This window comes from Leptodactylus fuscus, chromosome 1 (genome assembly GCF_031893055.1).
Source record: "Leptodactylus fuscus isolate aLepFus1 chromosome 1, aLepFus1.hap2, whole genome shotgun sequence".
NCBI lineage: Eukaryota > Metazoa > Chordata > Amphibia > Anura > Leptodactylidae > Leptodactylus > Leptodactylus fuscus.
Genome location: NC_134265.1, coordinates 124,660,414 through 124,686,679, shown reverse-complemented (window position 1 = coordinate 124,686,679; position 26,266 = coordinate 124,660,414). Strand labels below are relative to the sequence as shown.

General features: G+C 40.9%; 1 long non-coding RNA gene across 1 annotated transcript in view; it reads left to right on the top strand.

Annotated features, from left to right (window-relative positions):
- The window catches only part of LOC142206766 (uncharacterized), a 213,210-nt gene extending 187,978 nt beyond the window's left edge, over nucleotides 1-25,232 (top strand). Inside the window, exon 3 of the long non-coding RNA XR_012716884.1 lies at nucleotides 25,210-25,232. This is a non-coding gene — a long non-coding RNA (uncharacterized LOC142206766). The remainder of the gene's footprint in view (nucleotides 1-25,209) is intronic.
- The last annotated feature ends 1,034 nt before the right edge of the window (nucleotides 25,233-26,266 follow it).

Here is a 26,266-nt window from a genome sequence, read left to right as displayed (position 1 = left end):
TGTTTGGAGTAAACCAAACACAGCATATCAGTACCAACACTTCATGCCAACTGTCAAGCACGGTGGTGGACGAATAATGAACTGGGTTTTGCAGACACAGGACCTGGCTACCTTGTATTCTAGAATCAAATGTGAAGCCATCTATCCAACAGGAAGAGCTTGACTGAAACCTTGATACGTAACAAGACAATGATACGAAGCATACAAGCAAGTCTACAAAAGAATGGCTGAAAAAGAAAAAAAACAAGGTGTTGCAGTGGCCAGTCAATGTCCAGACCTCAACCCAATTGAAATGTAATAAACCATAGGATTCAAAGACGATGTGTTCTGTTTTTATCATGACTATATGTCAACTAAATAGCTCAAACGAAAAACAGAAAAAACAGCACTCAGCGCTAATCCCGTGATACTGGAAATGACAGTATATATAATACGCTATTAATTAGGTGCTCACCTTTTAAGGTTGTGACAATCGTTCACAACCACTTAATATACATATAAGGAATATAATTCCTTCAGAAGATGCAGACCTTTAGGCCTCAGCAACGCAGGAAGAACCACGTCAAGATCAGTAGTCATGCAGAAGAGAAGAGGCAGGGAGAACGCTGGTCCAAGATGTAATCCTTTATTTCTTAGGATAAACACATGACGCATTTCGGGACTAAGTCCCTTTTTCAAGTGTGTACTTGTGTCAAATAAAGGCTGACATCATTTTGTGAATACAGTCTAACATGACTACCATTCGGGAATCTTTTTATGAATTGAACTGCTTTTGCTTGATTGAATTATTACATATTTTACATGAATATAATATACAATATTAATGATTGATTTTTTTTTATATAAGTGTATGTAAAGCCTGAGAATATGTAACTAAGTAATCTTCTCAATTAGAGTGAATGCTGGAACCCCTATAACAGATGTGAATAGAGCAGATGTGTGCAAGGTCACTTACAAGGGCAGATTAAATAAGGACAAAATGGGTCGTAGACTGGGGCCATAATGCCTGCATGATCCATGTAACTTCTGAGGCCTAGTAACATGACTCAGTGGTCCCTGATGTCATTCAGAAGGCCAGAAGAGAACAGGAACCCATGCCAGAGCCCAAGAGAGGTCAGTAACACCTGTTAGGTTTACTCACCTGCCTTGGATCTCTAATGATTATACCCTGGAGACTGAAGAAGCCCCAAGGTATAATAGTAGTTTGTGGGTGGTGAACCCCAAGAGTTACAGGTTCAGCTGGGAAATGTCTGTCTGAAGATCTCCTGATGACCAGAAATTTATGGCTAAGGATAGGCCATAAAAAAATCACAATCAAACTCTTTAAAGCGGCATTCACACTGCCGCTGCTGCCCGTCCCAGGGTGTCCATGGTAAACCCCACAGCAGACAGCTTGCGAGTGGTCGGCTTTAAAGCCCATTCATTTGAATGGGTTTTCAAAGGTGACCGCCCGTGAGCCTTTTCAGCCTCTCCACCTGGTGTCTGTTTTTATCTGTGGACACAAAATCCTACATAGAGGACTTTATGTCCACGGAAAAAAAACGGAAAACAACGGGCAGTCACCTTTGAAAATCCATTCAAATGAATGGGCTTTAAAGCCGACCACTCGCAAGCCGTCTGCTATCCAGTTTCCCCGGGGTTTACCACAGACACCCTGGGGCGGACAACAGCGGCAGTGTGAATGCCGCTTAAGTGAGAAAAACATTAACAAAATATGTAGTAAACCATGCAAGTGGACCTAAATCCAGATAATATACTATTTTGTTAAATGTATTTGACACCAATAAGATTATCTTTTATAGAGATCACTGTTAGAATGTCTATGTTATAGTTTAGTTTACGTTGATCTGGTGATGTATAGGGGTGAGAATTAAAGAGAAGGAAGATTATGTCCAGATAACTACAGTCCGCACCTTTCCGTAGCCATTTTGGCATTAAAATAATGATGGTGTGATTAATGATAGCTGCTAACTTCAGTGGAATTAGTCCTGCTGCTAGAACATAGCCCTAAAAGCCAAAAGCTGGATATACCCTAACATCCTCCCAGCATGTACAATTTAAGAGTGTGATACCCCCTACAGTTTATGTGTTATTTATAAGCTTGGGGTGTTCCAGTGCACACTTCTCACCTGGTATGGAAGAGCCTGAGGAGAAGACCATCACTTGTTTCTGTAGCTTTAAAAGCTCAGTAATTGACTGTAAAACAGGTTTGCCGAGCAGCTGAAAACCCTTCACTCTTACTTTATGATAATCCACAGTACTGTGGGAAAAAGTAGACATCAGAGCGAATGCGCATTATTTATCCCATAGACATTTACACCATACGATGGGCTTAAAGTGCATATTAATATGTCAGAGTATAACAGAAATAACAAAACAGGGCTAGATGGTAAAGATCTTTATTGTTCTTGTCATGTACATTGCCATTTTATTCTAGAACAAGTAAATCAACTTATATCATTTTCTCTCTGTGGAAAGACAGTTAATGACATAATTCTGTTGTGACAAAAGAAGCCAAGGAATGGAGACACCCAGACAGGTAGCCAAGGATATTCTGACCCCAATCATTAAGATCATTAGCAGACATGAAGACAAGGAGACTGATAGCCGACTCATTTCACCTAATTGTATGCATGCTTGTTGTCTGGGGTCATTTTACATACTGGTAAATACTGGTGTATACTGGTGTGATAACATTTTTCTTGTTTTTCAGGATTTACATTTTTTAATGACCTATTCTTATCAGCATATGCGGTTCTGGGAATACGCTGTATATAGTGACAGTAGCACATTTCTCCATACACTGTAGTAGCCCTGCTGGGTCACCATAGTTCAGCTTCTATTCAAGTGAATTGGAGCTAACTTGCTGTAACTAGGTATGTCACTACATAAAGTACAGTGCTGATGGAATCTAGATCTGTACGCTGTGTACCCTGGTGCTGTTGATCAGCTAATGGGTGCCAGGGTTAGCAATAGTTAAATCCTGAACACCATTTGCAATACAAATGCTTACATTTTTGTACTAAAAATCCAGCATTTAACTAAGTTATGGAGTGTCATAAAGACATGTTCTCCTTTGTGTAAATTCTTTCTATAGTACTACAAATAATCAATATAATCCCAAAATACCTAATAATATAGTTGCCCAAAGTACAGTTTAATAATATCATTCTTCAATGCTAAGGCCCAGTTTACATCTGCATTCAGGTTTGTATTCAGAGAATCTGCTTGGGGAATGGAAACCTATACGCAAAAAAAAAGCGGTTACCTAAGGTAAACCCGTGGACCCCATAGAGTATAGTGACGGTCTGTGTGGTTTCCGCATGAAACATGTGTAGAGAAAAGTGCTTGCATGGCTTTTCTCTCAACATGTTTCATGCGGAAACTGAGTGGAAACCACTAGGACCCCATTATAGTCTACGGGATCCGCGGCTTTCCCAGGTAACCACTTTTTTATTTGTATATTTTTCCATTCGGCTGCTAGGGAATTGCTTAGATGACAATTCCCCAGTAGCTGCTGGAGAACCCTGGAGAAAGGGGCATAAGAGACAGTGAGCCCTAACCTGAGGCCCCCCCACTGTCCCTTCCTCTTGCCAGGCCCTATCCTATGTAATAGGTGGCAACTTGGAGACAATTCCTTCCTATAAATGTGACACACAAAACGCAGACAAGACAAACAACAACAAAGGGAGGTCAGCTAGCCAGGGTTCGGTAACAGTCAAGCAATGCAGTGTCAAATCGAAGTCCTAAAGAATAGTCAATAGGAAAAGCCAGAGGTCAGGATTAAGAATACAAGTAATAAAACAGCAAGAGAAAACACCAGCAAGCAAGAGGCAATAACAGGCACCAGTGTGAATGTGAGCCAAGACTAAATAGGGGAGGATGAACCCGCCCTGGACCTGACAGGAAGACAGGCTGTCAATCACAGGGCAAGACCAACTTTAACTACTTCATGGACAGAGGCAGACAAGGGCAGAAGACGGGTGTGGTGCAAATTCCATTAAAGAACTAGAGCTGTGTTCACACAGTGCAACCAAAAACTCTAAGCAAGGAACTAAACTGCACAAACCTCCTGCACCGCCGCATGCGAGCAGAGGGTGGCGCAGTGACCTGAACAGGCAGAGATGTTATATCGGGTGTCCCCAAGCGGTCTCCCTGAATGGAAACCCGGGAATACAGCTGTGATCCAGGCCTAATATTTTAATAAATATGTACACATTTGCATCCATTATTTGAAACAATAAATCTAAAACACAAAAATAAGCTACTTTGCAACTACTGACAAGCAAACCATGTGTAAGAATATTCTAGAGCTGCTTTTCAACTCTTCCTTGATCCTTGGTAACATTGCTAAAATTAGAAATATATACCAGAATTGTGGTGTGATTTCCACCAGAAAACTGATTTTAGACACTTTCTAAGTGATGTAAGTGATATTTTAACATTCTGAATTCAGAAAACACTTTGAAAAAATTGTCATGGACTATGAACAAAAGTGAAGTCCAGGTTCCCAGTACCAACTGATGAGACCCTACTAGTAAAAGACTGAGAAGCCATACATTCGAGTACTAATAGAAATATTGGCATAAGTATACTTGCTCATTGATTCATTACACATTTATATTATTCTTTGAGTTAAATGGTACTCTTTTGACATTGCCATTAGTTTACATTGGGTGTAAAAATAGCATGTTTGGTCTATGCTAACAGCTAAGAACTAAGGTTCATCTATGGTAAATGTCTTAACCATCAGTGATATTCTGGTACAGCCACTGGATGAATTTCATATCTTTTAATGTAAAAGTGACGTTCCTTAGTTTAGAAGTCTACTTCATTTGACATTACACGAAATATGTTCCTGAGGACAAACACACAAGTAGCAGCCTGCAGCATCACAGTAAACCCAATTACAAAAGCATATTGGTTTATAACCAGTGTAAGGAGTCTTTGAAATAAGGTGATTATGGAAAAGCTGAAACATCATAATATAGACTTTCCGTACGGCAGCAGCTGCCAAAACAACAAATCAGGATCATTATTATAGCATAACAAGCATCCATCTTATGACTAGCAAACCACCCAGCGTTAATAATGAACTTTTGCCAAGCATAAATCCGCATAGTAAAACCTTCAGTGCAGTTTCAGGAAACTTAGCATGGTGCAGCTGTATGAAAATGTATCCAACCGAATTGTACAAGGCTTTTAATGAAAACCGTTGACACAGTGGGAGCTATTTTTGTAGAAGTGACTGGCATGACACAGTATATCTACAGACATTCCATTGTGCTTCATTCTACATGACTAAGCCTATATTACTGTGCACCTCCTCTGAAGTCTATAGTTTATACAAGCATTCATTGTATGTTTTCAAGGCGGAATTAAAAAAAAACTTTACATGTCTTTCTGTAATCTTCTACATACTTGATGTATAATGAGCATGCCTGTTACATGACTGTGCTAAGATTTCTGGTGAAAAAATGTTATTAACTTTTTTAAAGAGACAATGTTAAAGGGTTATTGTCATTCTGCAGAAGAAGCATGAAACCTTTCCGTTTTTAGATGGCATGCATATAATGGGTAGCTATAGACAAAATCTGAAGAGTCATTTTAATTCAAGTTGGGTTTGTTTGATAAAATACAAGTTTCAATTGGCTTAAAGCATAGTATATGATGCTGTCATGACTTTTATATGCTTTTTAATATAAACAATAAAGATTATTGTCTGTTTCTTTCCTATTTACACAGTGATTATATTGGAAAAGCAATGGTTTTACAAAAAATGAGGCCATTTTGGCAACTTGGTAGTGGAACTGTTTTTTATTTTAGAAAAATATTTATGGCAAGTTTTCTCATTGACCCGCCAAACATATAAGAATTTTTTCCCTGCCTCATCGACTCAAATTATCACTTTAAAATTCCAAAAAACCTATCCGAAGGAGTCTGCACCAGGTTATCTCTGAGAGTGCTATATATGCTGGAAATAGATGGAGCTACTACCAAGCTTATAAACAATGACTTACCTAGCTTGTTAGATCCACCTCGTTCTGAACATCAATAAGTGTATCCATGAAAAAGACTTTGATTTGGTCATAGTGGATATACTGGAAGGGGCATAGGCATCCTCCATGCCAAGTCAAGGAGGTTCATTGACATGAAGCCACTGACATTTAGTATCCCCTTATCACGTCATTCACTATAAAGTCTGTTGTCTATAGCGGGAAATGTATTAACTTTGAGCCCTTTTTCTAGATTAGTAAAATCAAACATTTTGTACGTATCATACGTGCTAAAATCTAATAAATATTACTTGGTTGCCAACTTTCAAAAGTCGTGAGAAAAGTGAGCATGGTTAAGTAGGGAGGGGAAGTGTGCATCAAATTTATAAATTCTAAAGACAAAAAATAGCGCAAATCTACTCAAATTTCAGTTTCTGTATTTAGGACAGCCTGAAGATGCACCAAATCTATTAGTTTAATAAATATGGCACACTTTGGTGTATGAATATGCCAGTCTTAATCAATCTGCTCCATTATTAACGATGAGCGAATCAATTTGGAACAAAACAACTTTGACAAAAAAAATTTCCAAATTTAGATTTCTAACTAAACTTAAATTTTTGATATTCATCTGAGATGAATTTCTAAAATGGCCGCTGCCATATATAACATAAGGCAGAGGAGAAAGATCACATGGTTGAAGCTGACTCCTGGCATTACCTGAAAGTCTTTCTGCAAATCATGAGTGGTGGGAAACAATTTTTTGAGAGAGCATGTTAGGGAGAAGAACTGTACTGTACTGTAATTCCAGCGCATTGATAGTGAAAAATCCAACAACATAGAAATAGCACTACTAAATTATAAGAGAGGAGGATTCTGGAGTATAGTATAGTAAGATGTAATACATTTTATACAGGCAGAAAAATCATAGGAGTAAAGGAAAATGTTCCGCACTGTACTGTTACTACATTATTCACTGTCTTAGGGGGCGTTCACACTACCGCTAGTGTCCGACAGGTAGTGTCTGCTCCTAGTGTCCATTCAAAATCTGGCACGGACATTAGGAGCGGACACTAGCTGTGTCCGTGACACCTGTCATTCATTTAAATGGCGATCGGGTGCGTTCTTTTGCACTCCGTGCCTGTCCTTCACTGTCCGCTTGTAAAGATGTCCGACTTTTCAAGCGGACAGAAAAACCCGACATGTAGGTTTTTTTCCACAGCGATTTTCACAGAAAGTCTGCAGAGGAAAACATTCTGCCTATATTATACCTATGCAGCACTTACATAGGTAATATTTATTATTATTATTATTATTATTATTATTATTATTATCATTATTATTATTATTATTATTATTATTATTATTAATAATAATAATAATAATAATAATAATAATAATAATAATCATTATTGACAAAACTGCAATTTACAAAAACAGATTTTTTTTTCTGTAATGTTTGGATGGGATTATCCAGCATCCCATCCAAATGCAAGTACTGTTAAATGCCACCATTTTTGCCACAGCATTTTGACGCAGCCTTAATCACCGAGTTTACGCTTCGCGGAGCCCCAGCTTCAAAGTGATATTGGGATGACCATAACCATGTTTAAATTTGCAGAGTTTTAAATCTTTTATCTAACCATCTTAGTGGCGACAAACTTTTTTCTTGATCAGTTGCAATGTATATAACCATAAATGCAGGATATTTCTGGTCTGACAATTTTGTCAGAAATCCAGCCATGATTTCCTTAACTGGGTTATCTTCTTGTACATGTAGTGTCCCTGCATGATAATCTGTCCACAATAAGGAAACCATAGCTGAGTTTATGACAAGTCCCAGACCATAGAAAGTTCCTACGTATATGGTTGTATCCATTGGCAACCGATCAAGACAGCAGACTGGCATCAATAAGATGGCTAGACAAAATTTTTAAAACTCTGCAGAATTTGAAATTATTTATATTGTATGCAAATTTAAATTGATATGAGACGCCACGTTGCAGAAAGGCAGTTTTTTTGTTGAAGAATTTGCTAGGTTTTTGTGAATAACAACAATTTGCAACAAAAAAATACTGCGTTTCCGCCTTAACCTAAGACCATGGTGTGAAGAGTTTTTTGACAGCAATGCTATTATAAAAATGTAAGTTTGCTTTTATTGGCTTTATAGTATTTTGATGGAAAGAAGTGCAACATGTTGGATACAGATTGAAAGTCTTATCAAAAATTATTACTGAAAGTCATGATTGATTGGGAAATATTATACATGCAATGCATGGTCCTTTCTTACAAGGAGTTCTAAATGCTGAATAGCAAGATATCTAGACCTTATTCAACCAGTTCATTGGACTTATGGCTCTATACTTCTACGACAGTGATACAAAAAACGAATGACAACTGCATTTCTTTACAAGCTGACATCTTCTCACAGCAGGGCCTGAAGAGAAAATGTAAAAAACCCAGGGGTGTCGATGAAGCTATGAAGCAAAGTGGCAGGAGGGAAGCTATGCTGTAGGGTAAATGGATACAGAGGGGTCTTCACTATTGTGAGCCGGGAAGACAGACAATAAACATATGCTGGAAACCGAATGTATATTACAGTCCTGTACCACTGTCTTAATGGATATTTTTTGTTAGTTTATGATCCCCAATGACCTTTCATACTCACATGCTTATTGGAGCAATCTTTATGGTAGGCGTAAAATGGATTCTACATTTAAAACAAAAATATTCAATACGAAAGGCTGTAATAATAACTTAGACACCTCCGACTTCACCATCATGAACATATCTTAAAAGGGAGGAAGATTTTTATTTTTGACTTATTGAATATAATTGAAATAATATTAGAGGAACTCCAGTAGACACAAGAAAATGATTTCTGCCTTGCCCTAACCTAACTCTCAGCTTTACAGTATTCATTGGCTTTGCCTCATGCCACTTCTACCTTCCCTTCTAGAAGAGAGTAAGTAAATACTGACACAATGCTTGAAGTTTACATTTTTGGTATAGATTGGAGGGATTTCTCAGTATATGCCTCTGACTGATGCCTCCTACATTCCAACACGTAGGATATATATGATGTAATATTCTTGTCTTATAACATTGCACACTGCTTGGAAGGTTTATTAAATGGATGATTATATATAAAATAGCATAGTTGACTACCCTATTCTATATACAAACAATGTATACTGGCCCAACAGAGGCCAATGAAACACTCTTTTAGCCTCAGTTGGGTGAACAGGACACTATAGATGTGTCTGACATACAATATACACTGGGACCACATATGGCAAATGTAATGTGAATGCATCCTAAACCAGATTATGCCTATTTCTGACTCACTGTATGCTGGCAGTTCATGTCCTGGGGAGATTCAGAACACCCCAATACATTTTAGAAGGTTGGCTTATCATTATACTTGATAAACTTGATGCATCTGTAAATCTAACACTTTTGTCCTAAGATGTTATAGTACTTCACTTAGTATAGACATCTAAGACAGAATAACACTTTCTCACCACCTTTTAGGATAGAATGCTTTCTTTAGACCACTGATTGGTCTCTACAGTCACGTGACTGGTGAGGCCAATCAATGTCCACAATGGCATCTGGAAAAGAACCGGCAACATCACAGGTAGAGACATCCCCAGTGCCCTTCTTCTTCTGATTGGCCTCAGTTGTCATATGTGGTCAGTATTTCCACCGGAAGACAACAATGGAGCTGCAAGACCAGACTGTGCAGGGAGGCACCAGAGCATCGGGTACAGGTGAGAATCAGTGGGGTGGCACCTAATACATGCTAAGAACTTGAATTGGTAGAGGTGGTGTAGCTTTACAAAAAGTCCTAAGTCAGAGCCTTCTGGGACCCTGCTGCTTGTCACAGCCTCAACTGTGCTGTTTAACCTCCCCCCAATATCCCGAACCCCTGGGCCTGGACATCATATATACCTTAACCCCAGTATCACTGCATATTTTTGGTGGTACATAGGGCTTTAGTTTTATGCAATTTTTTTTAATACCCAGGAAATTGTTTAAATAAATGGGATTGTCTGTTGTTTTTTTGGTTTTGTTTTCTTCTTTTTTGATAGCACAAAGTGCTATTAAAATGTATGTACACTTTTAATTGTGTCCCATTTATGGCTATTTTTATGTTGGCAAAACACATTTTGTGTTGCTGGGGGTGGTCCTATAAGCTGTGATGTGGGCTGATGGTAGCATTCTTTTTTTTTTTATTTAAATTTTTTGTTTTCAATTATTCACACATTGTGCCCTCCCTAAGTCTAAATAAACTTTGGGGGGATAGTTTAAAATTAACTTATTGTTTCAAATTGCTGATTTCTCCTGTAGGTGGGATGATATAGTAGACCCGGTTCCAGAGAGATGGAGATGGAAACCTCCTAACATTGACTGCAGAGCTCAGAGTCTGCTCCTGCAGCTACCCACTACCCAGTGATCACATAGCCACTGAGGCCAAGACTGGAAGCAACATGGCTGCTTTCTGACCTGTAGATACACAGTGCTGTGTATACAGTAAGACAGAGAGTATGATAAACCATCTCTGTTATCTCTATTGGGAGTCAGTAAGAGAGCTGACCTTTCCATGTAATATGCTGAGTTTATACACAGGATAAGCTAAACTGTGTCCTAAGTGATTAAAGGGCTTGCTAAGTTTCAGACCAATATTTGCAAATGACAAATGTAAATGTTTGTATACTAAAAAGTTGTAAAATTTCCCAATATACTTTCTGTATCAATTCCTCACATTTTTCTAGATCTCTGCTTGCTGTCATTTATTCTACTTACTACCAGTGGATAATATTCAGTCCATGGGCACGTGATATACAGACCATGATCATGTGATGAACACACAAGTGCACAGCTCATTACAGTTAAGGTATGTTTACACAGAGTTTTTTGGAGACTGAAAAAAATGTGCTTCAGGAATTAGGTAAATTTTTTAAGCTTTTATTTTTTTTTTAAATGATGTGTTTTTGACTTTTTTCCACAGTTTTTTGCTCAAGTACTCTATATGAACCTGCAAAATTCACAGTAAAAAATGTTTGCAGTTTTTGCAAAAATGATGATTGACAGCAAGCAGAGATCTAGAAAACCATGAGGAATTGATATAGAACATATATTAAAAAACTGTATAGCTTTTCATTAAAGGGGTTGTCCCATCACAAGGATTCTATCTATAATGCTTATTAATGTGAATGTAAGACTTTTCCTAAATACAATGCTTCAGCAAAATTGCTTTGTTTGGCCACTATCTCACTTTATTCATTTTTTTGTGGCCACAGCCCTGACCTAGCTGCTCCTGAGTCAAGTGATGTATCTGCCTGCTCTCAGGGGGAGGGAGGAGGAGCTAAGTGCAGGGAGCGAGCCTGGAGGGGGGGGGTGGTAGTTTACCCTTTGGGGGAAGGGGTCGCCAATACAGGGTTAGACACTGGCACAGGTGAAGCCAGCAACATCGCTATGCTTCTGCCCTGCATGAAGCCAGCAGCGGCAGAAGCGATGCTGTTATTCCGGGGGGAGGGGGGGGCGGTGGAGCGGAATAACAGCATCGCTTCTGCCGCTGCTGGCTTCATGCAGGGCAGAAGCATAGCGATGTTGCTGGCTTAACCTGTGCCGGCGTCTAACTCCCCGGCATCCGCTGTAATAGGCGGATGCTGGGGACTGTTAGACGCCGGCACAGGCACATCACTATGCTTCTGCCCTGCATGAAGACAGCAGTGGCAGAAGCGATGCTGTTCCGCCGCTCCGGGGTCACATATGCAAAGCCAAGCGGCGAGATGCCGCCGGCCCTGCGTGCGCGCTCATACACCAGTCTAGCCTTCACAATGTGAATACAGACCCGCAGGGTGTCGGGTCTGTATTTGCATTGTGAAGGGTAGACTGGTGTATGAGCGCGCACGCAGGGCCGGCGGCATCTCGCCGCTTGGCTTTGCATATGTGACCCCGCCCACCAATGACGAAACAAAGCCGGAAGACAGAAGATTTTAGAGGAACGAAGACGGGTGAGTATGCGACGTGGGAGTACCCCTTTAAGCAAGCAATAGCATTTGATTCTCAATATTGGTCTGAAAGTAGACAACCCCTTTAATGACATAGGATGTGATGTCTGACTATGATTGTTATCAATAGCTGGGTCTAATTTACCTATAGGCAGAGTTTGGCCCGTGCCCTGGGGAAAGGGGCGTCTAACACATGGATATTTACAAATGAATAACACCTGAGCATTTATAGTCATATGTCGCTGCAGGGGAAATATATGGCTGACCATAGCTTACCTTATTGATAATGATCACTTTGGGTGAGAATAGCCGGATCTATGAAGATAAGCTGGCTTCATATTAAAATGTATTAATGTGCGTCATCTCATACACTTACATACACCCTGTGACTGGTAGTCCTGATACTATTGTTCGGGTACTGATATGACTGACTGCTGCTATAGCATGAAAACTTACAAGACTGGTGCTAATATAGTATTATCATTATTATTATTATTATTATTATTATTATTATTTATGATATTTTGTATGAGTCTAGGAGAAAAATGGAGACTCATTTGCTAAGCCAGTATTGTAGTGGAAGGTAAAAAAGATTGTCCTTTCTTTTTTTTTGCAGCCCACTGTGATTCATTGCATTCATGGACGTATGTAATGCATTTAGTTATAGAGATCACAATTTTTAAAATATTTTGATTAAAATTAGATTAAGATCTTCAAGGTTCAAGGTTTGTCATGAACTGGAAGTACAGCTTACCTTAAAATGTCTGAGGGTTCCTAGGATTTTATGGAACCCTGCTCTAGATCTCTGACACTACAAAGGCTGGGTTTTATTAAAATTATGGGAATAGATATGGCTATAAGTGAATCGATGGTAGCTAGTGGCAACAAAAATCCTGTTTATAAACCCTACACTGTAGGATTTATTTTTTAACACTTTTTAAAATGAATTTTTAAAGATCTAGTCTTAGTCTTATTTCCCCTCTCAAGACTCAATTATAACACATAGGCACCAACCTCACTAGTGTTAGTTTAAAGCTAGGTTCACACATGTGCCCTGTCTCTGCGATTCTGTTCTCCATTCCGCTTTTAGGGTGGAAACCCCAAAGACCCCATTATAGGTCTCAGCGGATAACCACAATTTTAAGTGGATTAGGTTTCCGTTTGTTCCCCAAGCGGACAGAAACTCAAACACTAACGTGAACCTACTAGTATATAAATTCACTATCCCTGGAGGCTTTTGTAACATGTATGTAACTAATGTTCATAAATGAAAAAATTCAAGCCTATTTTTAATGAATGACCGAGTCTTATGCAGCAAAAACTCAAAAAAAGAGGAACACTGATCGTACTAATATTAATGTAGCCATACCTCCCAACCGTCCCGATTTCTGCGGGACACTCACGATTTCGGTATCTTGTCCCACAGTCCCGGTCGGCAGGAGGTATGTCCCGATTTCAACTCATCGGCGTCCGTAGGACAGTTCAGCTCCTGCTTTAACGCTGTGCTCCGGCATTTGTAGTCGCAATGTGATGACGTCACATCGTATCTACAACTATGTGTATGAGTGAGACTGCGGAGAGAGCGGCGGGGGAGCGAGGGAAGGTGAGTGTAAGTGTTTGTTTGTGTTAAACATTAAGGTGGAACATAATGTAGGGGGCCCATGAAACTGGGGACAGATGAAGGGGGAGAACGGCATGACAATGGAGCAGATGAAGGGGGGAGAACGGCATGACACTGGGGAAAATGAAGGGGGGGGAACGGCATGACACTGGGGCAGATGAAGGGGGAGAGAACAGCATGACACTGAGGCAAATGAAGGGGGGAGAACGGCATGACACTGGGGAAGATGAAGGGGGGAGAACGGCATGACAATGGGGCAGAGACGGGGGACATGCATCTGGGCAGATGAAGGGGTTATATGAAACTGGGGGCAGATGAAGTGGGGGAATGGCATGAAACTGGGCAGAGACTGGGTGACATGAATCTGGGGACAGAGATGGAGGGGAGACATGAAACTAGGGACAGATGAAGGGTGTATATGAAACTGGGGGAGAGATGGAGGGGGGACATATAATTTAGGGGTGACTGTAGGAGGATTATACTGTGTGGGAGCACATGAAAAATGAATGAGAATGGACGGAGTCAACATAAAAGTGGGCGGACCCAATTTTGCCACGGTGCGCTGCGCGCGCCGCTCGTTTTGTCCCTCTTCAAAAGTTGGGAGGTATGGAGTAGCTAACATTGTCCGTATCCCTGGGGATATATTTAGTAGCCAATATTTATCAGGGAGTTGTATGACACATAAATTCTACACAGCACCTGTGTATGTTATGTCACTGGGGTGATGACATAATAATGGTCAGTGACACATGAGGCCATATAGGGGGCAAAACATTTTTCATTGTAGAAATACTGTTTTGCAGTGACAATGCATGTACAATTAAATGGAAAATATTGGCAATTTTTATATATTAACTATTTAAATATATGATTTTTTTCTAATGTGATTTTATTTTCTGATTGTAGTTTGTAGTTTCTGTACATGATTATAGGAGTCACCACCTTGCCTGAGCTTCTCTTTTGCTCTGTTAACACCAGTTAGTGATATGCTTTACAGTAGTCTCATGGCCATAGGCAGCAATAGACTGGAGCCGATTTATTGGGGTCTATAGGAGAGTTATCTAGACCTGCTCTGTGCACGAAGGGAGAATAAATAGACTGTGGCATCATCTATTGATGGGGCAATGGTGTTATCTATACAGGCATTATCTTCTATTGTAATCCTGTCTCTGATGTAAAAGAGGTGAATGGAAGCAGAAAATTACAGGATTTAGACTTTTTGTTACATATTGATTGTGACAGGAAAGAATTAAATTAAAATCATCAAAAAAATCTTTAAAAAGTTTGTATAACATAAAAACATGGTGTGTTTTCAGTCCCCACATTTAATCTCATCCATACATTACTGAAAAAAAATTGCGTGGAAAACGCATCTTTGAAAATTGAAAGATTTTAATTTTAGCTGTAAAAACGCTGTGTTTTTACTGCGTTTTTGTACGTAACAGTTGTCCACTGTGTTTCCTCAACATGTCGCCTAATCTTAATTAGGAGTATAGAAACGTAAGAATAATAAAAATGCAGGATAAGATTTTCAACCAGGATCTCAGTTACCTGTTAATAGTATAAACACGTAAAAGGGTGTTAATGAAAACCAGGCCGTAATTTGCTCATACTTACATGCGAGGTCTTCTTGCTATGTAATTTATCCTGACACCACACCAGCAACTGAAGACCGAAAAACTGGTGTAAGTGTCAAATCATTTCATTTGCTAATGGAGAACTAAATTAGTACCAGTACACATTACTTGAGAAGTCACACATTTAGATGAATGACCTTTGTCTATGGACAGTAACTGCGGTCTATTCTACTGGGGAATCAATGCATCTTAAGCAGTCTTGTGGGGAGATTAAAAGCAAAACTTGTAATTGTAATATTACGTAATAGAATTTAAGGCTGTTAAAAGTAAATATTGTATACAAAATTTTCTCTGCTATAAAGAGTTCAGTTTTGTAATAGAAAAAGACTCAAAGCAGAAGCAAGTGTTTGCAAACAGCAACAGTAGTCAAGAAGAAACGGAATACTACAATTAAGGGGAATGGTGACACCAAGTTATTTATAATGTTTTATTTTTTATATTGTTTTATCTATACATTGCCATGAAGAATAACTGAGACATGGTACAGCACAGAGATGCAAAAAATAACCCAACAGTGCTCCAGAATTGAGAGTGCACTGGCAAACCAAATGTGTTGAGAAAGCTCAGCGAACATTATGCTCTAATATCGAAATATCTTGTCTTAGTAGACCACAGGATTAACTTGTAAAGATTGGAGGCTGGGTCCATTTTCTTCCAAACACTGTGCAATTCTTATCTTTGGTGTGCCTCAGTTATACAGAGATAGATGATCCACCTGCTAATAGCTACAACTGCAAAATGCACGTGGTTAGGCTAGGCTAAGCTTAACTAGGTTCACATCTGCGTTGAAGTCTCCATAGGAGACTCAGTGGCAGATTCTGTGTAAAATTGGCAGAGAGAAAGGTTATTATTATTATTATTATTATTATTTATTTATATAGCACCATTAATTCCATGGTGCTTTACATTTGGGGGTTACATACAATACACAGAATATACAGGTAGATATAATACTAACAATGACTGACTGGCACAGTGGGGTAGAGGGCCCTGCCCGCGAGGGCTTACAATCTATGGGGGAAGGGGGTAGAGACAGAAGGAGAGGGGGAGACTGTACAGATGGCAGTGCGGTGATAGTGTTATCGGAGATTGTAAGCCTTCCTGAATAGATGAGTCTTCAGCGCCTTCTTGAATCCTGTGATTGTGGGGGTCAGCCTTATGTGTCGTGGTAAGGAGTTCCAGAGTATGGGGGATGCATGGGAGAAATCTTGGAGACGGTTGTGTGAGGAGCGGATGAGGGCAGAGCGGAGTAGGAGGTCATTGGAGGATCTGAGGTTACGTGTGGGCAGGTAGCGGGAGATGAGGTCAGAGATATATGGAGGGGACAGGGTGTGGATGGTTTTGTATGTTTGCGTTAGTAGCTTGAACTCAATTCGCTGGGCTATTGGTAGCCAGTGGAGGGACTGGCAGAGGGGAGCAGCTGATGAAGATCGGGGGCTGAGGTGGATTAAGCGAGCAGCACAGTTTAGGGTGGACTGGAGGGGGGCGAGGGTGTTAGCTGGGAGTCCATGGAGAAGGGTGTTGCAGTAGTCTTGGCGGGAGATTATGAGGGCCTGGACGAGCATCTTGGTAGTTTCCTGGGTGAGGAAGGGGCGAATTCGGTGGATGTTCTTGAGTTGGAGGCGGCAGGAGGTGTTGAGGGCTTGAATATGTGGCTTGAAGGATAGGTCAGAGTCCAGGGTTACCCCAAGGCATCGGGCCTGTGGGACAGGGGTAATTGTGGTTCCATTAACTTTGATAGATGGGTCAGGTGGTGGGGCCATACAGGATGGGCTGAAGATGATAAACTCTGTTTTCTCCATGTTGAGTTTGAGAAAGCGGGAGGAGAGGAAGGAGGCTACGGCTGCTAAACAATCTGGAATTCTGGCCAGCAGGGAGGTAATGTCTGGTCCAGAGATGTAGATTTGGGTGTCATCGGCATAGCAGTGGTACTGAAAGCCGTGAGATTCTATGAGTTGGCCCAGGCCAAGGGTGTAGATGGAGAACAGGAGGGGTCCTAGGACGGAGCCCTGGGGGACACCTACAGAGAGAGGACGAGGTGAGGAGGTGGTGTGCGAGTGGGAGACGCTGAATGTGCGGTCGGTGAGGTATGAGGAGATCCAGGAATGGGCCAGGTCTGAAATACCAAGGGATGAGAGAATTTCTAACAGGAGGGAGTGGTCAACTGTGTCAAAGGCAGAGGAGAGGTCGAAGAGGAGGAGGACAGAGTAATGGCGCTTGGCTTTGGCGGTTAGCAGGTCATTGGTGACTTTTGTTAGGGCAGTTTCAGTGGAGTGCCAGGGTCTGAAGCCTGACTGAAGTCTGTCAAAGAGCAGGTTGGATGAAAAATAGGAGGAAAGTTCTGAGTGGACATGCTGCTCAAGAAGTTTTGAGGGGTACGGGAGCAGAGAGATGGGACAATAGTTGGCAGGAGAGGACGGGTCAAGGGATGGTTTCTTAAGTATAGGAGTGACAGTGGCGTGTTTGAAGGCTGAGGGGAAGGATCCATTGGTTAGGGATAGATTGAAGAGATGGGTTAGGGCTGGAGTAATGACTTCAGCGAGTTTGGGGATGAAATGTGACTGAATTGGGTCGAGCACGCAGGAGGTGAGGTGGGATTTGGAGATAAGGGAGGAGAGTTTTTCATCAGTTATGGAGGAGAAGCAGGTCAGGGATGAGGAACAGTAAGTAGTTGGGTAGAGGGGTTGTCGGGGGAGTAGGGTGAGACTGTCTCTGATGGTGTCAATTTTAGTTTTAAAGTAAGAGGCAAAGTCGTCAGCTGAGATAAGTGATGTCGGAGGAGGGGCGGGAGGACGGAGGAGGGAGTTGAAGGTGGAGAATAGCTGTTTGGGGTTGTGAGAGAGTGAAGATATGAGTGTGGTGAAGTAGACCTGCTTTGCGGAGGTGAGTGCGTTCTTAAATGAGAGAACTGCTTCTTTGTACCTGAGGAAATCCTCCTTGGAGTGGCTTTTCTTCCAGAGGTGTTCTGCAACCCGCGAGGCACGTCTCAGTTTTTTAGTTATGCATGGAGGACTTTTCTTTCCACTGGTTTTACCCAGTGTCTGCAGGTAACAGCTTTTTTAGTGGAAGGACTCTTCGTCGTTCAGGTCTGCATAGGGATGGACACTAGTATGTATCTAGTGTAATGCTTTTCAGTATCAGGGCTTAGGGCTCTAATATGTAATTGTGTTGTCCATATAGCATTTATGGCATTTTTCTATTGTATACCATGAACTTGTCATTGATAAATTCTATAAAGTCTTTGAGGTCCAATCCTTGGTGCTTTTTGACTAAGACCAATAAGGATGCGTTAAATCATTTGGTAAATGGCACTAAGTATTTACTGAGGCAATAACTTTAATACATCTGTCTTTATAGAATTGAAAAACAAATAACATTTTTTTTAGCCTTTTTCAGTCCAGTTGCACTTATATGGGCCAGTAAGACTATACTTGTTTTTTACTGGATTTTCTTTGCAGTCCTACAACTTCTTTTTGTTTATTTGGAGTATCTACGATATTGGATCAGGCTGCATTTGCTGGCACCCACCATGTACCTTTAGAGAGCTGCTTACTGCTTTGTGTTCTATATAAGTGAAGGTAGACAGATATAACTGAGTGTCACTGGAGGAACACAGTTAAAATTATCAACCAAGCAGACCACAGATAATAATGACGCCATTGTGGGAGTCAGTTAGTTCCCATCTCATCTGTTCTCCACTAACATTAGATCACGTTTGAAGGAAATATCCTTTAACTTTTTTTTTCTGTTTTGGACCTTGGTCTGCTCAACACAGACTTAGAATGGTTTTACAGTATCAGGCTGTAAATATAAGCGATTGATATAATTTGTGGTCACCGGGTTCTAGAACTGATGAACCAATTGATTACTGCGGCAAACCACCGAATGGACCATCACAAACCAGAAATGAAATGAGCTTGGTCCTCCCCTATAGTACACTAGGGAGAAAGAGTGCGAAAGCTAAAAACAAAACTCAGTAAAAGCAGTGGTGTCCTAAAGAGAGGCCTGGATTTAGTTCTGAACCGGTCAATTATGAATGAGCTGAAATAAACAGCCGGCTATTTGCTAGGAATTATGGATCGTAAATAATAGAGGAGGAAGAAGGGCATTGGATGAAAGCCCTGGGGTGTCATTTTTCTTTTGCTGAGTCACCTTGTTACAACTAGACTGGACAGAGTGTCTATAGGTTTATGTTCTCATTATCTGGCAATGCTATTCTATACACCCTATGAGGAAGCACTTACAGTACTATATCCATCTGTCCATCAGTCTACACAATGGAGACGTAACAGGCACTTTCACCTGCTGTATAGAAAGAATTAGAAAACAAGAATTTGCACAAAGAACAGGATACCATGTGATAAAATACAAAAAAAGAATGCTGACTTACTTTATCTTATCATCCCAGATATTTTTTCATATTTAACAAAATTTACAGAGTGAAACATGTTTTTGGCATGGTGGGTCCCGATCCCTATGTTGTCTTTTTGATACTTTTCTTGCAGTGGGATGTGTTTTCTTTACTGTTATTCTTATTGTGGTTTTACTATGTAACGTATATATAATTCTTCAGTGTGTTTATGCTGTCCATCTCATAACGCATTTACCTCTTGTAATTATCATACTGTAACATCTCTGCCTGTTCAGGTCTCTGCGCCACCCTCTGCTCGCGTGCTGCGGTGCAGGAGGCGTGTGCAGTTTGATAATTTGCTTAAAGTTTTTAGTTGCACTGTGTGATTGACAGCCTCTCTTCCTATCAGGTCTGGGGTAGGTTCTTCCTTCCTATTTATTGTTTGCTCACATTCACATTGGTGTTTGCTATTGCCCTGTGCATGCTGGCATTTCTCTTGCTTACCTGTTACCTAAACTCTTATTATTGATCTTTGACTTACCTTTGACTTTTCTCTTGGATTACGATTTTATACTGCATTTCTCAACTGTTACCAGACCCTTGGCTAGCTGACCTCCCTTTATTGTTGTCCGTCTTGTTTGCGTTTTGTGTGTCGCATATACAGGAAGGAACCGTCTTCGTGGTTGCCGCTTATTACATAGGATAGGGCCTGGCAATAGGAAGGGACAGTTGGGGGCTTCAGCTTAGGGTTCACTGTCTCTTGTGTCCCTTCCTCCAGGGTTCTCCAGCAGCTTCTGGGGAATTGTCATCTAGTACTTCCCTAACACATACATAACTATAATTCCTCTCATGTTACCCATCAATTTACCCCTTCTCTTTGTGGAAATAAATAACTTTTTTTTGCTTTTTACTATGTTTAACATGGTATTGATTAAATATGTTATAGACCATGTATTGTATAGGATATCAAATTGGCAAAACTTTACCGTGTCTAGATATTGCTGTATTTACTTGTTACAGTGACCTGCAAAGTTGTTTTAATGGTATCACAGAGCGTCTATCTAATGCATTGAATATTGGTAGCTCAAAAGGTCCACATAGATTTTCGCAAAACCTATAAACATCATGTGGCTCATTATGTGAGGGAACCAACCGAACACTATGAGGTATCATGACAAATAGATAATAGCAATTTTTAGACACAGGACCATTCTTATATATGTATTTCAATTAAAAGTGTTATTGTTTGTAATATTTAACAGACTAAATTAATATTTAATTGGGGGCCTACCCTTTATTGCTGGTCTGTAACACAACCCCAAACCAAATTATACAGCTCTTAGATATACTTCCCTAACAACGATTTAGACAATCCCAGGTAAAGCAAACTCGGACTCCATTGGCACGTCCTTTTACTATTTTTTAGATTACCTTATTGCCCTGTATAGACAGGGACCATATAATAACAGTGTATTTTTATTGAAGCCATTTTGAGTCTATCATTAAATATGACCTTTCACCTCTCCTGTCGCCTACACTACAGTGCAAAGAGACTAAAGGGACGTTTTGATCATCATTTTAACTGATTAGTTTTACAGAAATAAAGCCAAATGCTAAGAACAGTTGTAAACTGATGGCCATCCATTTACCTATAGAGTCAATGTTAAATGGGTTATCTTCTAGCAGCAAAAAAGATTGAGCAGTGCATATTATTTTGTGACTAAAAGCTGAAGTCACAACATACCCATGAGGGCAACATGATGCTCTTTGGTCGTGCCACAGTATATATTGTTTGCATGTAATATACTCAGTGGCCAAAAGTCACGGGAAGTTGTGTGGGTTTCCGTGGTTAACAGTTTCTCGGGTGGATCTGCAATATCGCAGAGACAATGTTGGCAGTGCGTAAACCGGCGCACTGGACGACCATGAGTGTTCGATGTCTGAGGGAATATCCAACGAAAGTGAAGGAAGATCCAGCAGACTTTTTTCCAGATAAAAAAATTTTCTTTGCTTTATTAAATAATCATGATTATAATATGAGTATGCACCAAGGAAAAAGTTCAGACATGAAACGTGATGGTTACAGACTGACGCGTTTCAAACTAAATGTTCTTAATCATAGTCTGATGTTACTAAGACTGAATGATCCTTTTAAACCTTGCAACTCATGTGTGACCAATAAACATGATTACAAAAATCAACACCAACATATGTGTAAAGACAAAACACACACGATTTACAACCACATACACATCAAAATAATAAAATATAGCAAAAAATCATAGACATGAATGATCCAACATAAAAGGAAAGAAAATAACACCATGAGTAATTCCAACGTTATTAATACAAGCTAAAAGGGACAGCATTCAAACCGTATGTTAAATTTAAATATCTGTTTACCCAACCATAAATGCATGATATATGCGGTACTGCATCAAAACACCTATATTGAATAAAGTATTGATGTTCATGGTTATCCTTCCACACCAAATATCCTATATCACTAAAGGATATATATTTAGGACCCTCACAAGATATTCTCAATTCATCTTAATAAACTGTAACCATATATGGTCCTAAAAAAGATGCAGCCGCTTGTGCCAGATTACTCACACATTGTTTTCAATAGGAGTGACGTCCAAAAACAGCGAAAATTATCACAGCGCAGCCTCCAACACATCCCACAATTCCCTCAACAAATATGGCTCCGAAGACATCACAGTTATGCATGCGCGTGCGTGAATATGCGCACATCAGTAAACCTGGTTATCACCTAACACATTGTGCTAGGTTGCTCCCACATTATTTACAAGAAGTGTGGCATCCTGAAATAGCAAAATTTGTCACAGCGTAGCCTACAAACCATCCCACAGTTTCCTCAACAAATATGGCTCCGAAAACATCACAGATTGTAAATGCGCATGTGCAAAAATGCGCTGATCAGTAAACCTAGTTATAACCTATTACCCCGATAGATACTCATTCACGAGAAACATCACATAATGTATGAGCTGTAGGAGAAACAGGTGAAGACATACTCTTATTATGGATACAGAAATGTCGTTAATAGATGTAAGCAAGATCATTTCTCCTATTTAAACCATAGGATAAGCGAGTATTTAATTTAAAAATCCATGATACTTCCCTGAGTTTCAGGGAGCGTTCACGGTCGCCTCCCCTAGGAGATTTCTTGACTGTTCGATGAATGGACATCACATCACCTCCGCAGAGTCGTACGGAGCTCTTGACAGGCTACTGTGGGTCAAATTGCCACCAATTTGAATGTGGGGTGCCAGGACCCCATTTCCCCAGGACCCCAGAACTGTACGCCAAGCACTGCATGGCATAGGCTTCAACAGAAGACGCACAACCCATGTCCCTTTGCTGATGCCGCAACACAGAGCTCGAAGACTGGCAGGGGCCCGCGACCATCATCATTGGACCATGGAACATTGGTGGCATGTGGCATGGTCTGATTAATCATGATTCCAGTTGTACAGAGCCAATGAGCATGTGAGAGTGTGGCATATACCCCAAGAAGCCATTGATCCTGCATGCGAACAGGGATGATTCTAAGCGGGAGGTGGCTCCATCATGGTCTGGGCCGTGTTCACATGTTGGCAATTGGGCCCCATTGTCCGAGCACAGGGATCAATGACCAGTGCTTGATATGTGCAACTTATGGCAGACCATCTGCACCCCCTTCTGATGTTGGAGTTCCCTGTTGGAGATGCTGTGTACCAACAGGACAATGCAACATGTCATTGCTCATTGGTGGCATGGGACTAGCTTAATGAACACACCAGTGACCTCATGTCCCTCGATTGGCCTGCCTTCTTGGCCAACTTCAACCCTATAGAGCTCCATGGACCCAGCACCAACTACACAGGACTAATTGTGGGCTGCAGTGCAGATTGTGTGGATCAATATCCATCCAGAACTCTTCCAACACCTTGTGGAGTCCATGCCATGTTGTCTTGTTGAAGTTATCAGGGCACACGGAGGGGTGACCTGCTATTAATGGCGCATCCGGCACCTTCCCATGACTTTTGGCCACTCAGTGTAATAAAAGGGTATTCCAGCTCATTTTTATTATTGACTTATCCTCAGGATAGATCATCAATAAGAGATCTATTGGACTATAACACACAGAGCCCCTATGAACAACAACTTAAGAAAGCCGTGGGGCTTATACAAACGCAGTGAGTCTTTCATTAACATTGCTCACTTGTATAGTGGCCATGCGATGTAATTACAGCCTGTTCTACTGTGTTTCCCCGAAAATAAGACAGTGTCTTATATTAAATTGTTGTCCTAAATATAGGACCTGTCTTATTTTCGGGGGATATCTTATTACAACCGGCAGTCATGCCGGCAATACCTTAGCGGAGTGCCGGCATGATTGCTGGTTGTAGGTAGTGTAGGGGAGGGGGGGGGGGAAGGTATCCTACTTACCTTTCGCATCTTCCTAGCAGCGCTGGTGCTGCTGTTCATCCCGGTAGTGGTGGGGGAGGCTTAGCAAGGCTTTGGGGGCGGGGTTTAGATGAGCTTTCATGGGCGTGGCTTAGCAATCCCCACTTCACTGACACAGCAACCATTCTCTGTGCTCCGTGTTCACAGCAAAGCCGGCTGGTAATCTGTGAGTCTCCTTGGCTTATGGGCCAGATGGTAGCTGCAATCTCAATACTGATGTTGGTGCTTATGGGCCCCCTAAGGCTCCTGGGCCCAGGTGCGACTGCACCCTCTGCACCCCCTCAAGTTACGCTTATGCATGTTGGTCATTATTGAGAATGGCCAAAACGCAGTTGGGAGATCATTCAGGCAGTACTTGTTGGAATCAATGTAGTTTCATTGGAGAGAAACAAGCAGAAGTAAATCACCCACCGCCTTCAACCTGGAAATCAATGTTCACACATTAGGGCTATTAGCTTATTGAAAGAATAATGATGGATGGAGAAGTGTAGATATGCAGAATCCACACCTGGATTCACTATGTCCCTTCTTTTCTGCATTGATCTGGAGAGAAGTGATAAAGAAAAGTGAAGACAAGATCAGCATGATTTTTAGTCAGTAATCCATTACAGCCATCAGAGAGTAGGGCTATAGTGGTAGTAAGCAAGTTACTATGTGCCAAAGAAATGCAGACAACACATGGACATACTGTATATGGCGACAATTATTTAAGTCAACATATCTGCTGCTGGGAAACCATATAAGGCTGTGGCTTCACATTATAGAAAAGCTGTTTTTGTAGCAGATTTTGCTATGCTTTTAGGGCCAAATGCAAGGATGGAATTTAGCAGCAGTGAGAAGTATAAAAGCTTTTATATTTCCCATTTCTTCTTCAACCACATAAAAATAATGTAGTAAAATCTGCAACAAAAAAGCAGCTTTTCCGAAACATGTTGGCCCCAGTGTAATACTGGAGCCCCATTTTGCAAAAACACTGCATTTTGCACTACCTGTAAAGTGGATGGCATTCTGGCTAACCCCATCCACACATTGCAGAAAAGATTAACACCCAGTTGTCAATTTATTTATAAATTCCTTGAAGGATTAACAGAGGAATGGCACAATGCAGAGTTAGGCAGGGTTCACACTACCATTGGATTCCGTTATGAAGGTGTCCAGTTAAAAGAAAAAAAAACGGACACCTATCATAACAGACATTAGCTGACACTAAGGGTGGGTTTACATCTGCGCCTGCTCTCCGCTTTGTGGGTTTCTGTTTTCTGCTCGAGAAATCCTTACAGGAAATGGATCTCAAAAACAAAAGGGAATATAGACACCAAGCAGACCGTAGTGTAGTATTTTTACAAGCGTTTAGAGCGTTTAAACAGATGAATGACGCTCACCTTGTAGGGTTGTGAGCCCAAGTCACAACTCTGAAATCGCACTACAAGGAGGCCGAAGGGTTATTCTTCGGGTTGAGGCAGCATGTTCCTAACACCACATGGGTGGATAAGCGTATACACAAAGGACCAATCCGGATAAATCCGGCAAAAAAGGAACTGCGCTCTTCTTATTGGCAAATACAGATTTATTGGCATCAAACTCACACACAACGCGTTTCGGGCGTATAACCACGCCCTTCTTCAGGTGTAATAGTTTCTCACTGTCTATACACAGTAGCAGCCGGGAGGTTTGGTCCAATGTATTAGAATGAGCACCTTGTGATCTGAGCTAAGTGAGTCCGCCTGTGCGCCCTCCCGGCTGCTGCTGTGTATAGACAATGAGAAACTATTACACCTGAAGAAGGGCGTGGTTATACGCCCGAAACGCGTTGTGTGTGAGTTTGATGCCAATAAATCTGTATTTGCCAATAAGAAGAGCGCAGTTCCTTTTTTGCCGGATTTATCCGGATTGGTCCTTTGTGTTTACAGGAAATGGAAACCTGGCAGTCAGTGTCCGCCTGTGAGTGCCCATGAGTGTCTTCTAGTCTCTATGCCGAAATCGTTTTTTTTTAAGTGGACACAAAGTCAGACATGCAAGACTTTGTGTCCAGTAAACAAAAAAAAAACGGTTTCGGCACAGAGACTAGAAGACACTCATGGGCACTCACAGGCGGATACTTTGCAAACCCATTCAAATGCATGGGTTTTAAAAACTGACTGCCGGTTTCCGTCTCCTGTCCAGTT